Genomic DNA, 13,241 nt, shown 5'->3' on the forward strand with positions numbered 1-13,241 from the left:
TAGAGCTATACTAGAGGGAACTGCGCTAGAGGCGTTCTAGAGGGAGCTATAGTATAGGCTACGCTAAGCCGCGTTGGATGAGGTTGTATTAGAGAAGGTTAAGATTAGAACTTTAGTATAGAGCTAGGCTCTATATATTAATTTCTATAGGTTCTACCTTATCTTTCCAGTAATGTTAACGGTTAGGTTAGGTTTAAAAAATAAAGCTAAAACTAATCTAAAATACAATTTTAAGGCTTAAACTAGTTATAAAATCGGTTAAACTAGATTAACTATAGTGTTTATTTACGTATTTTAGTGTACTTTTTAGCCTTGGCAAAGGCTAGCCCTATTTAGATTGTAGCGCCCGTCCCTATAAGGTAGGTGTTGGGAATATAGGCAAGTTGCCGTTATATATCGCCGCGGCACTAGCGTGGCGAGGAGCCTTAAGCTCCTCGCCCTTCCTTAAGCAAGAGGAATATAGAATAACAATTATTATACTACCTACAACTTATAGATACGTAATATCACCTTATATTACCAACAGTAGGGCTTAGTAGGGGCTTATAATAAATATAATTCTAAAAAAAACCTATAAAAAAGTCTTTAGTATTTTATTTTTAAATATAGATTTTGTTTTTATATATGGGGATTTATTTTTAGATTAAAGAAAAAGTATATATACTTTCTTTATTCTTTTACTAAAACACAACACTATGGAGATTGCTAAGATATATGCTCTTGCCGCGGGCGGTATCCTTATAATATTCTATATTTTTAGGCTTTTATCTTTTCTCTCTCGTTTCAAATATCGATTAGTCTATATATTTGTCCTTAACTATCTCGTTTACCCGCGAATCTACCAAGGGTTATATTTTACTATACCACTCTCTAGGTACCGGGCCTTAATTTAAGCAATATACTAGTTGGGAACTATTGTATGCAATATTCTTAGCGTATAATCTCTTTTCAATGCTAGCTTAAGAGCTGGAACGCTTACAATTATTAATTTTATACCTCTTCTTTTGGTAAGTCCCTTAGGCCTAGCAGCTAATATTATTAGTATATTATTACGGAGCTATACGCAGCTTTATGGCTTAATTGCTATTATAACTATAGTGTAAAGCATTTTCCACTTTTTAGTTATTTTAGCACAGCGGAATTTTTCTTTTAAAAATTCTAGCCATTTAACCGGATTTTTGGTTTATTATAATCTAAATATTTTAGAAAGTAACTAAGATATATTTAGGCTTTTGTCTTATTAACCTAGCTCGTACTTTTCCCTTACGTTTAAAGGTTCTACTACGAAATTTTTCTAAAATCTCACTATACTCTTACAGTCTTTATAGGGCTTGTAATATTACAATATATAAATCCCAGCACTGGCCTTAATCGAATCTATCCTATTACGGCACTTAGTCTCCTTAGAATAATAATAGTGCTTCGCACCTTATAGATACTTTACCGCAATATCCGGTTTGGGAAATCAGGAGCAAATACGGTGTTATAGCACCTCTTAGATGCCTTACACCTTTTAATCACACTTGCCCGGCTATTAGACTTCCGCGCCGGCCAGTATATTTAACTTTAGACCCCTAGTACGAGCTTCTAGTCGTTTGCGCAGACATACTCGTTTATAATTACATAGTGGAACGAAGATAGGACAGAGATTGATCTTCTTTTAGAAGAATACAGCTGACGAGGATTTATCTATAAATTAGTCCATTAAAAAGAAAATAAGTTCCTAAGCTAGGTCGACGGACCTTATAAATTACCTCCTAGGCTAGGTAACTTTGGAACGGTAATTCTAATAGCTAAAGGTATTGGAATCGCGGCATAGCTACTATATATTAGGGAGGTTCTTATAGGCTGCCAAGATCGCATAATCCTTATAAGAAAAATAGTTTTAATATAGCAATACTATAATCCAAGTAAGTATATACTAAATTCTGCTAGAGATTATAAGCTATAATTTTTATTTTAGGCTATAAAGACTAGGTAGTATAAAGAATGAATAAACTAATTAAGTTAGATAGTACTTTTGTAAGTAGACTTACTCTAATTAGGCTATTAGTAGTCTAATTAACTAGGTTCTTAAAATTCTTTATTTTAACTTAATAAAGAAGGATAGCCCAGAGATTATTGGAAGAAAGTCATCTATTGAAATTAAAAGAGGCTTTGCGAATATTTTTAAATTGCTAGTTAAGCAATTTGAGTATAAAAAGGTGGTTAAGAGATTTAAAAGTAGGGAGGGGAGAAAGTAAGTTGAAAATAAAAAGGTGGTTAAGAGATTTAAGAATAGGGAGGGGAGAAAGCAAGTTAAAAATAAAACTATACAATTAAAGGGTCGGAAGGGAAGAACAATAATAATAGGTACGAAAGTGACTCTTCTACTTATATCTTATTCTAATAAATATAGTCTCCGGGAATGCCGGCATTTAAAATAAGATATAAAACTTTGTCCTAGCCTATAGGGCGTATAATATTAAGCTAATAAACCTTGAGTTTTAACCAGTAGAGATATATAAGCTAATGCTATTGCAAGCTAATCTAGAGGAATCACGATTGCAAGCTTAGAAGGGAAATTTTAAGTATTAAGATTATAAGCTAAAATACATAGAATAAATAGAGGAATTGGAACTATAGTAGAAGCTTTAGAGGATTAAGAGGAAATAAAATTGTATTGGATTTACCCTCGCCGCCTACCCCGCTTCCTAATAGCTTTAGTATATGATAACGATTTAGTCGGCTTTTAATATCCCTTAACTTTGGCACGCTCCTAAGCTCGCCTTTTAGAGATCCGTGCGCTCCTTTAAGGAGGGGGTTGTTCTAAAACTATAGCAGTTATAGAAGTACTTTATTAAATTATTACGGCAAGCGCAACGTGGTTCTTAAGAGTGGCATTCTTTTTTCGTCCACCCTTAGGCTTTTTGTAAGTTTTGGCAACCCTTAAGCGGTCCGCTGTTATATAAGCTTTACTAGCATGCGTGTCGGGACTTCGTTAACGCATTTAAGTGACCCTTCGCTTAAGGCGATTGCGTGTTTATTGTTAAGGGATTGCTATAGGTAAAGGGCTTACTTCTAGATTCTTCTATTGGTTAATAGCTGTCGGTTTTAAGCCCCAGCTGTTGTCCTAAATGCCCTCTACTTTCTACCGCTTTACCACTTTTTCTATTGCTAATTTCTTAATATCTAAACCGGTTTTGCCAAGTCTCCCTTTAATATAGTTATTGCGAAGCCGTTCTTCCTTATTAAATTGGTCTTGATTAAATCGTTAATTAGGGCGTACTTAATAGGTGTTAACGGCGTATATAGGCTCAGGGCTAGGGCTGCGAGTTAGCTCTTCTAAGTAATATAGGGGTGGTGGATTATTAAGAAGATACCGTCTATGCTTTAGATCTTGTAGATTGATCGCTTTAAGGGTGCGTTAAATTTGGGTAAGAGAATATAACATTCTGGCACTTCCTAGAGGTAAATAAGATATAGGTAAAGGGATAGAATAAAGGGATAAAAGTGGGTGAGATGCGGGATCTAGGTGAGATAGCGCGACCCTAAGTAGTAAATGTGGGGCAGGGACCTAAAGCGCTAGGATGCAGCCATGGCAGCGTACTACTGCGCCTGCTATGCCAGAACCAAGAATAATAACATTATGGCTTCTTTTAGAACGAATAACCTTGCGCCTTATATAACCCACTCTTTATCCGGCTTTCTTACTACCTTAGATATACTTGGCGTGTAAGATTATATAAGCTTTATTAGTATAGAGATAATGGTGCTGTGCCGCTTCTTAGGCAGTACGGCGGCCATTATTGTAGTAAAATTAACGGCACCGTACTTAAATCCAGAAAGCTGTTCATTATTAGTCCTATAATAAGCTTTTCTAAAAATAATGAATTCGCAATATCTATGCCCTTAGCTATTGTCACTGTTTATACTAAAGCTAATAAATGTAAAAGCGGAACAAGTGGTCTAAGATTTACTTAATTGTTATTTAGTGTCCCGATTGCCAGATAATGCCCTAGGACTAGATATTGGCCCGCTTTTCAACTTACGCTTTCTAGAATATCTTGCTACTATTAGACGTTTGGATTGTGATATAATGGTCTAGGAACCCCGAATCTCTAGGCTTTAATGTGAGTTCTATATTTTTCGAAGTGGAGCTATTCTTCTTTAAGACTATAGTAGCTAATATACTACCTAGGTCTTAGGGGCGCGTCCTACCCCCTTTAAGGCCGGTCGCAAGCGTGAGGTTGTTCTACTCCCTACTAAAAATACTGAGATTAGAATGGGTAGCATAGCTTTAATACTAGTTTAGTTTGAGTTTCTCTAGTATGGAGATAACGTTCTAGAAAAGTTGGAGACCTAGCTTAGCGACTTGTCTAAAAGGGTAGAGGACCCTAGGCTTGCGCGGACAGTTAAAGAAGTGCTGACCGTTCTACTATCTTGACGGATAATAAGAATCCATACTTCTGTAAAGGCACTAGGGATGCGATATAAAACCCTATAGGGTATTGGCAGAGGCCAGTTTAGGGCGGTTTTCCGAGCTCTTAATATAGATTCTGGTACGTATATCGTAAAAAAGTTAATTCTATTAGATAAAGCCGATTTAATTTATATTAAACGAGAGGTTAAGACTATTACACGTCTTACTTATATACGTTTAATCTCTTACAACATATAGTTGTAATAATTTTTATCTATACTAACTTTTTCTATAGATGTATATTGTTGAATATATATAGTATAAGATAACTGCTAGTGCGATTAACATATTTACTAAACTTATGGATAGTTTATTAGATGATCTCCGCGGCTTAAGTAATGCCTACTATTATTCTATTGCCTTTAACTACATCCTCTACGCTCTCGACTATCTGGATTAGAATTTATTTATCTATTAGGACGTTAAACCTGCTAACATTCTCTATAAGGCTACTATTAGTGGCCATTACTTCTAGCTGGGGGATTTTGGCATCTATAATAAGGTAGCATTTATAAAAACGTATTGTGGTATAAGCCTTTACATAGCACCAAAGGTTTATGCTAGAAGGAGGTAGTTAGTAAAGGCTGATGTTTGGTCATTGGCAGTTACTATATTTGATATAAGAGATAAGTGTGGGTTCCATTTAAGATTAGAGGCTCTTTATATAAGATTAGATTTTGGGGATCTATTCTAGTAGGCATCTTAATAGGACGTATTTAATATTGTTAGAGCTATAGCAAATAAGACACCATTTAAAGACTTAAAAGCGATGGTCGCTTTTAGTCCCCTATAACGCCCCTTAGCAGCTCAGTTGCTCCTATAAGCCTAGGAGTAACTTTAGAAGGCTACCGAAGTCTAGGAGCCACCTTAGAAGAAACTAATTAATACTAGTGTCGAAGCAAAAACCAAGATACCTACTAAACTAGATATAGTACAAGTTGTGCAACGAGGGAGAGTTAGCCCATCTTTACGGGGTATATTGAAAGGCAAAGTTTAAAAGGAAGACATTTCACTATATCTTAGTTAAGAGCCATTTACCTATTTTATTTAAATAGTTTGCTTCTATATATACTTATCCCTTATATAGTGACTAAGAACTATTCTATACCTTTCCAATCTCTAAACTATTAAGGAACGTAGTTTGCTCGCGAATAGCATCCTAATCCCCTCTTAATAGGTATATTTTCCGAAGGCTAGCCTTTTAAAGTGTTAAGCGATGATTTTTAAGGAATTTTAGAAGAGTTTCCTTAGTAATAGTCGCTCGCTAAAGAGTAAAAGACTTAAGGTATAGAAAGCGGACCCTCTTGGCAATGCTTTCGAGAATTAGAGGACTGGCATTACTAAGAAATTTAAAGAAGAAGCCTAAGTTAAGGACTTGGATGTTTTCCGCAGCTAATAGGAAGTTTATAGCTGATTGTATGTCCCTTAGCTTTATACCTTTTAGTAGCAGCCGAGGACAGATATCGTCGGTGCGGATTATGATTTAAAGAGTGGTAAGGGTTCGAAAAGCTAGTCTTAAACGCTTAAATTACTGACCTAAAATCGTATAAAGAGCCGTAAGGTCGACTCTATTGTCCGGAGTATTAATATCGAATTTAAATAGATCTAGCTTAAACTCTAAGATCGGGATAGGGTAAGTAGTTAATGCAGTTAAAACGGTTTTAAAGGTTTTGATAACATCTATATCCTATTTAGCGGTGGTCTGCTGACGAATAGTCGTAATACCCTAACTAGGAGTTCGATCTAATGACTTGGGCCTATAGATTTCAACTTGACGTAGGTTTAAGAGGTTGCGTAATGCAACTAAGAGAATTGCACTTCTAAATCCCGACCTTTTAGCGTATTCTTGGTCGTTATATAAAATAGTAAACTGACACTGATCTTGTGTTATTGGAGGGTTATTATATAATTCTTCACTTAATGGCTAAACCTAGAGGTCCTAGTCTTGCTTTAGCCGTTTAGTTCTAAATCTAAGAGTCTGTAGGCGTTTAGTAAAGGGTCCTTACGAAATTTCTAGTAAGGTTTTAAGAGCTAATTGGGAAAGCATAAAGCGTTTAGTTGTAAAGAGACTACTAAAATAGTTAAAGTAGTAATACTTAACTTATCGGTATGTAAGTTGGAGAGCCGCTACCGCTTCTATAGGTAGGAAACTAAGTATTTTTTCAAAAAGTTTAATAGGTAGATTAACAATCATAATGAAATAGTTATTGTTTCTTACATTATTATGCTAGAAGTCCCTGCTATTAATATTATATTACAAAAACGTCTTTAAAAAAATAATAAGTTAAAAATAGATAAGTTAAAAATAATAGTACAGTAGAATGCTAAAGCGGCTTAATAGACGCCGACTGCGATCGCCTAAAGCGCCGTCTAGCATACACCTTAGGAAAAACCCTAAACCGTGTTAAGTATCCTCCTACCTACTCATTTTGGTATAAACTTTACTAGAGGCGGATATATTTAATCCTGTAAAGGTTAGAACGCTTTAAAGAAGATATCTTATAATCTTTATAATTTGTTCTTTTATTAGTGGCTATAAAGGCCGCTTAGCAGATATATATATAAATAGTTTTCCTTTATAGCTGATAAGAATATAAATATCTGCATTACTAAGGCATTATAGCTCCTCCGCTTTTTTAAATACTATTTCCCTTCTTTTACGAATTAGTTTATAGAGTTATTTAGCCTTTACCTTTTAAATCTTCGTATCTAGGTTTAGGCGTAGTATTAAGTCAACACTAGTCTGTGATTTGCACTGCTTATAACGCCTAGTGCTCTTCTTGCTCTCTATATTGGAATTCGGGTATTCTATAAGGTGTATAGTAGCAGGACAGCAGTATAGTAAATAACAAGACGTAAGAACTAGGGTAGGTAGAAAGCGGTATATAAAGCTTACTTTAATGAGAAAGGGGGACTTAATAGATAAGGGTAATTTTATAAAAGATAGATATAAAGCATAGAGGCTAAGGTGTTAAGGTATATAATTTATAGGAATAAAGATAATAAAAATAGAAGTTTAAAAAATATATATATAATAAAAGCTTAGCTGCGAAGTTTAATATAATGAACCTTAAAGACGTAACACTTAAAATATAAAACAACCCTAGTAGCACTGTATATAAAATCGGGGCATGAAATTTCAGAATTAGGGGGTAATCGATCAAAGTGCCGCTTAATATAATCTATTATCTTTGCAGGTCGACACTATACAAAATAGTGATTAGGGTCTGGTAAAGATTTATCTTAAAGCTGCTGTGCGTAAGGGACGGCAGTAATACTTTAAGATATCCTCGTTCTTAGATTATAGTGCTCTTTTTAGCTTAGAGGTCTATTTCTAGTTTAGCATTCTTATCCTTAGCGCATTTAGCAGGAGTATCTTATAACAGTCTAATAGATTTAAATTCTTTATATGCTCTATATAATATATAGCGGTAAAACTCTAATTACTGCCTCGCGTAAGCCACATTCTCGCTTAGCCTAGTTATATTACACTACGTTTCTATATTTAAAGACTAAGGTAATTGTGTAACCGTGTCTAGGTTCTAGAAATGATTAGATAAGTGATTAAACAATGCCGTCTTCTTCTAGTAATATAATTCCGTCCAATTTTTGGATTCTACTGTTTATTGGCTAAAAGCTCGGGATTAGTTATTGCTTTTGTTGTAGTATATCGTTAGGCCCTCGCCAAGTTATATATAAGAGGCTTAGCAGGGGCTATCACGCATAGGCCGAATTCTTGCTTAACTTCCCTCTGTTCTCCCTACCTCAATTACGCATTTTAGAGTCTTAGCGGATGCCTTATTTAACTAAGGATAATTCTAAGTCTAGACCTTTATCTCTTATATAAGCGCCTAAATTATAAAGTAAGGAGAATTAAAATCCCTCCCTATTTGTTTCTAACACATATATATATAGGTATTACAACCATTGCAGATGCCTCTAATAGACTATACTATTCGTTACCTATATAGTTTAAACGGCTAAGATATAGTAGGCGTTGGAATTACGGCACTGGTCGCTTATTTTAATGCTATTATAAAGTTCGCCCGGCCTACTAAGCTGCCGTTTATTGAGAGGGAAAAGTGCATCTATTAACGCCTCGGACAATATTATAATAGTATCCTTCAATTTTATAGGAGCCTAGAGGATGCCCTTATCCTATAGTATACCTATAATAGTTCTATAAGACAGTACTTTGCGAAACAAGCTAAGCCGGTTCCGCTGCCACTATAACTTCGCTAGATTTAATAGATTATAGCTTTGATCGCTTTTATCTACTCTAAATAGGTGCTGTATGGGGATATTTCTTATAATAACGTTTTCCTTAATAAAGAGCTTAATGCGAAGCTTGGCGACTTTACTGGGTCATTAATTAATAGTTAAGCCCCTCTTATCTGTTATAAGACCAGTTATAAGCACCCTAAGATTAAAGGAATCTCTATAAGAAGTGAGGTGTTTACTCTTAACTCTACCTTTTATAAGATAATAATAGGATTAAAGCTATATAAGGAGCTTTTAGACTAAGAAATATGTAATATATATATTAAGGGAAAGTTTCTAAACCTAGCCGCTCTAGCTGCGTTTAACGATATTATTACTAAGTGCTAGGCCTAAGATTATATAAGTGTAGACAAATTGCTAAAGGATGTACAGGCTAAAGGTATGATTTTTAGTTAGTAAGGTATTTAGTACTAATAACTTTTAGTTACTGTCTAGTCAAGACTTATTACGCAAATTAACATCTCTACTATTCTTTATTCTACTATACTCCCAATAGCCCTTACTCTTATTCCTCTGCTCCCTATTATATTTTAGGTAAGAAATCGCAAATAATAAGGCTAGGTAGTGGTATTTTTATATTATTAGCAGAGATCTAAGTTTTTTTTTTAATTTATACTTACTTTTAATTGAGGCGGACACTAGGGACATTCGCCCACTTTCCTTAATAATCCCATTACAATCACTTTACTATTTTGACCTTTGGCTGGTAACGCATCGGGGTAGAAGTACCTATTGGCTTTAGCTCTCTAGTATTCGTCCTAGCTGCGTACTAATTAAATATGCTAAGCCGGTGCCCTGTATTTACTGTAGTAAAAGGAGTAGTCGTAGTAGTGATATATTGTATAGTTAACGACAAGTATAGCTAGATTTAGTAAGAAGCTCTTGTTTAGAAGGGAGAGTAGATTATATAAGAAGACTAGGCGATAGGGAGACTTATCCTTTTATACGGTCTTTATGGCATTTCACTATCACTCTAAGCAATAATAGGTTTACTAGGTAAAGATACCATTCCTTATTAAAAGATATAAGGATTATCCCAAAACGGCCATATATAGATATTCGTTGCCTATAAATCTGTGCGCGCGATCTTCTAAAAGCGGATGTTACTGAATCTATCTAATGCGCAAACTTAAGCATTACTAATAAAGCGATCCACTACAGTGATTTAACTTTGTTGATTTTCTTCTACTCTCTAAGGGGATAGCCCTAAACTAGACGTATATAGTCGTTTATCCTTAAGGATTAGAAGGAGCTAAGAATATAGTATATCTAAGCCTTTCCTAAAGCGCAGAGAATTGCCTTGCGATATTGAAGTCTGCAGCGTCTTGGCGCTAGTTTAGTAGAGTTAATAGTATAGATCGCTTATTATAGTAGAGGATGGCATTAATTAGCTTCTTCTAGCGAGGTGCTTCTGCTATATCATAGCTCTCCTCTGCAGCCGCTATTATCATTTGCATTTTGCACTTGCAGTCTTATAAATTAATATAGCGCGCAGTTGTCTATATTACTCTCTACGAACTAGCGTGCTGCACTTTATCGAAAGCCCCCTTTTAGCCAGCTAGTTGCCCTACTTACTCTAGCAAAGTTTTAATAAATTTCTAATAAAGTTCTAATAAATAGGAACCAATTGGGGCAATACGCAGGCATCCGCAATGCTAAGCCGCCGTTGTTTTTAGCAAGGGTCAATGCCACAGCCGCTGTAGGGCTGCTTAGTATAAATACCGTCAAACTTCCAACCAATTTCCAACCAACTTCTAACACTCTCTACGATACTACTGTTTATGTTATAGCCCTTCGGCCATAAGTAATTATAGAATCTGGCCCTATGTAGCTAAAAATATCTCGCTACACACTATTAACCATTGCCGCGGCAATAAAGAAGCTTCTTAAGGCCTCTAAATTGATCGCATATTAAGAAGGTGTAAAGCTAAATAAAGGGAAGCGTATCTAATACGCCTTCGCATTATTAGCGAAGCCACTAGAGGGCGCTTTAAAGACCGCGGAAAGACAGAATTATTATTGACAGTTTTTAAGGCAGGCCGAAAGGGTTAGTGGCCGCAAAATGGTTATGCTTTGCGCCGTCGGCCTAGGGCAATCTTTAGTCGCTAGTATAAGGGATTGTGATAGGCTCTTGCTTCCTTCGGAATTCAAAGGGCATAAGAGCGCTTATTAGTGCGATGTCCTCAGGGATATAGTTAAGAAATACTCTATAAAAGGTGTGGAAGACTATAATGCTTTTAAAGTTCTATCGCTTAATTACTCTAGAAACCCCTGCGGATTCCCCACTAGTATAGCCGGCGTTACTTATAGGGGATATCTACAAGCTTACGGTTACTGACGCTTAAGGCGTGGTTATATCCGATTATTTTAAAGGCTAAATATACTTGATAAACATATATAGAGTAGAGTCTGCGCCATTTATTACGATTCCTATTTTAAGGGAGCTTAGCGACCATTTTACTGCATAGCGTTGGCAAATAATATAATAAGTCTAAAATATATCCTACTTCTTCTTAATATACGCCAGCCTAGTAGATCCTATACTATAGTAATACCAATTATTACTCTAAGGAACCATTACTATGTATCCTTAGTCCTCTATCCTAACACCGCCTTTATATTTACCATCCCGCCTTTTATAGATTAGTACTGCTCTAATGTTATTTTGTATATTAATAACGATGGCAACAGTGCTATTCGGGGGGTTAGTTTATATACCGTCCGGCTTTATCTAGTTAGGCGCCTTATAGTCGCCGCAATCGGTCTAAAGCTATAGTTAGATCCCACCATTATAGGCCTAGGGAGTTTTCTACCTCTTCTTTACACTCCCTTATAAGCGCGTCTTCCGAATTATCTTTAACTCTAGTTTTTCTGATTGTGCTAGCCATGGCACAGTAATCTATAACAATTAAAGTGAGTTATAATTAGTGTCTTCGTCGCGTAATATATGTGCCGTTAGAAAGCCGAGCCTAAGGGCAGATCGCGGTAATAACTAATAGAGCTATTATACTAGCAATGTATAAGGTTAAGAGGAGGGTAGTTATATTGTAGGCTTGTAAAGATGAAAAAAAACCGAGAAACTAAGTGAGAATTCTGGTAAGCTTCCTATAAATATTAAAGACGTTCTATAGATTTCTTTAAGGGAAATGTAATAAATATACAAAGTTTAGTAAGAGGGGCTTTAATAAAAAGGTAATAAGGCGACGATATTGTTGTTAAGAGTGACCGCATTAGCTAAAACATTTTTGGGTAATGGGCGTTTGACGCCTAACTGAAAAACCACGCTACCTTAAGTGGTTGGAGGGGTGAGAGTAATATATAACCCCGCCTAAGCCTATTTATTGCCATAAACCAACGTCTAGATATCTGTACTGCGCTTTGCTTAACGTATATAATAGAGAGGGAAGTGAAGCGGAAAGTATTTACGTGGATTTTATTATAAGATTATCTACTTAAATCTGTAAGCTAGGGAAATGCCTAATGCTAAGTATATTGCTAGCTAAGAGCGGCTTTATTAAGGATTATGCTTCTATTTGCTCTCTTATATGCCTCCTACGGGTGTAAAAAGCTGGAGTCTAGTTAGAGTCTGGTTAAAGTCCGATTAAAATCCGGTTGGAACCCGGTTAGAACTTAGTTAGAGTCCTATTAAAAAATAGCCGCGAATTAGCAAACAACTAAAGTCTAAACCTTATCCTGTACTTTTTTTAAAGCGTCTCTATTCCGCTATAATATACTATAATACACTAGGCGTATAGAGGCCGAGCTAGATAAAAGGAATGCTCTAATCTTATTTGTTAGAACGCCTAAACCAGCTCCCTGGCTTCCGTTATTGATTTAAACAGTAACCTACCCCTTTAGGATTAGAGCCGCGATCCCCGGTATATAGCGATCTCTTTATATACACGGCAGTAATATGCCTATATATATGCTCTAGCGTCTCCTAAGGGGGCACTAATGAAAAACGATACTATTAGCTTCCTCCGCACACTTAGCTTATTACTAGTTTTATATATATAAGCAACCTCCTATACCAAATATAAGGTTCCTATAATCTACTACGATTTTATTAATTAAAGTAGTATATATATACCATGGATTCCGGAATAGCTCTAATATTAAAATCCACACATTGCCCATACTTTACCTGGACGGAAAATTATTGTCATTACCTTATAAAATGTGCGACTATATTTGAATAAAGCTTAAATGCGGCCATTCCATTAATAGAGTAAAAACGTAGTACCTAAAATACTATGAGACCTGCAAACTATATCCTCCCAATGTTATAGAAATGTGAGCATAGAGACCTTCTAATCCACTCTAGGGTTATTGCTTACGGCGTAATTTAGAGAGGGCTACCCGGATAAAAACTGCGGTAAGCTTTAAAGCAGCTAAAAAGATTGGGCGGTTGGCTTATTAAAACGTATAGCGGACTATTAATTAAAATTATAGATAAAGTAGAGGATATAATTTGCCTTTAAAACGAGGTTATTAAAGC

This window comes from Cenococcum geophilum (genome assembly GCF_001692895.1).
Source record: "Cenococcum geophilum 1.58 unplaced genomic scaffold K441scaffold_52, whole genome shotgun sequence".
Classification (NCBI taxonomy): Eukaryota; Fungi; Ascomycota; class Dothideomycetes; order Gloniales; family Gloniaceae; genus Cenococcum; species Cenococcum geophilum.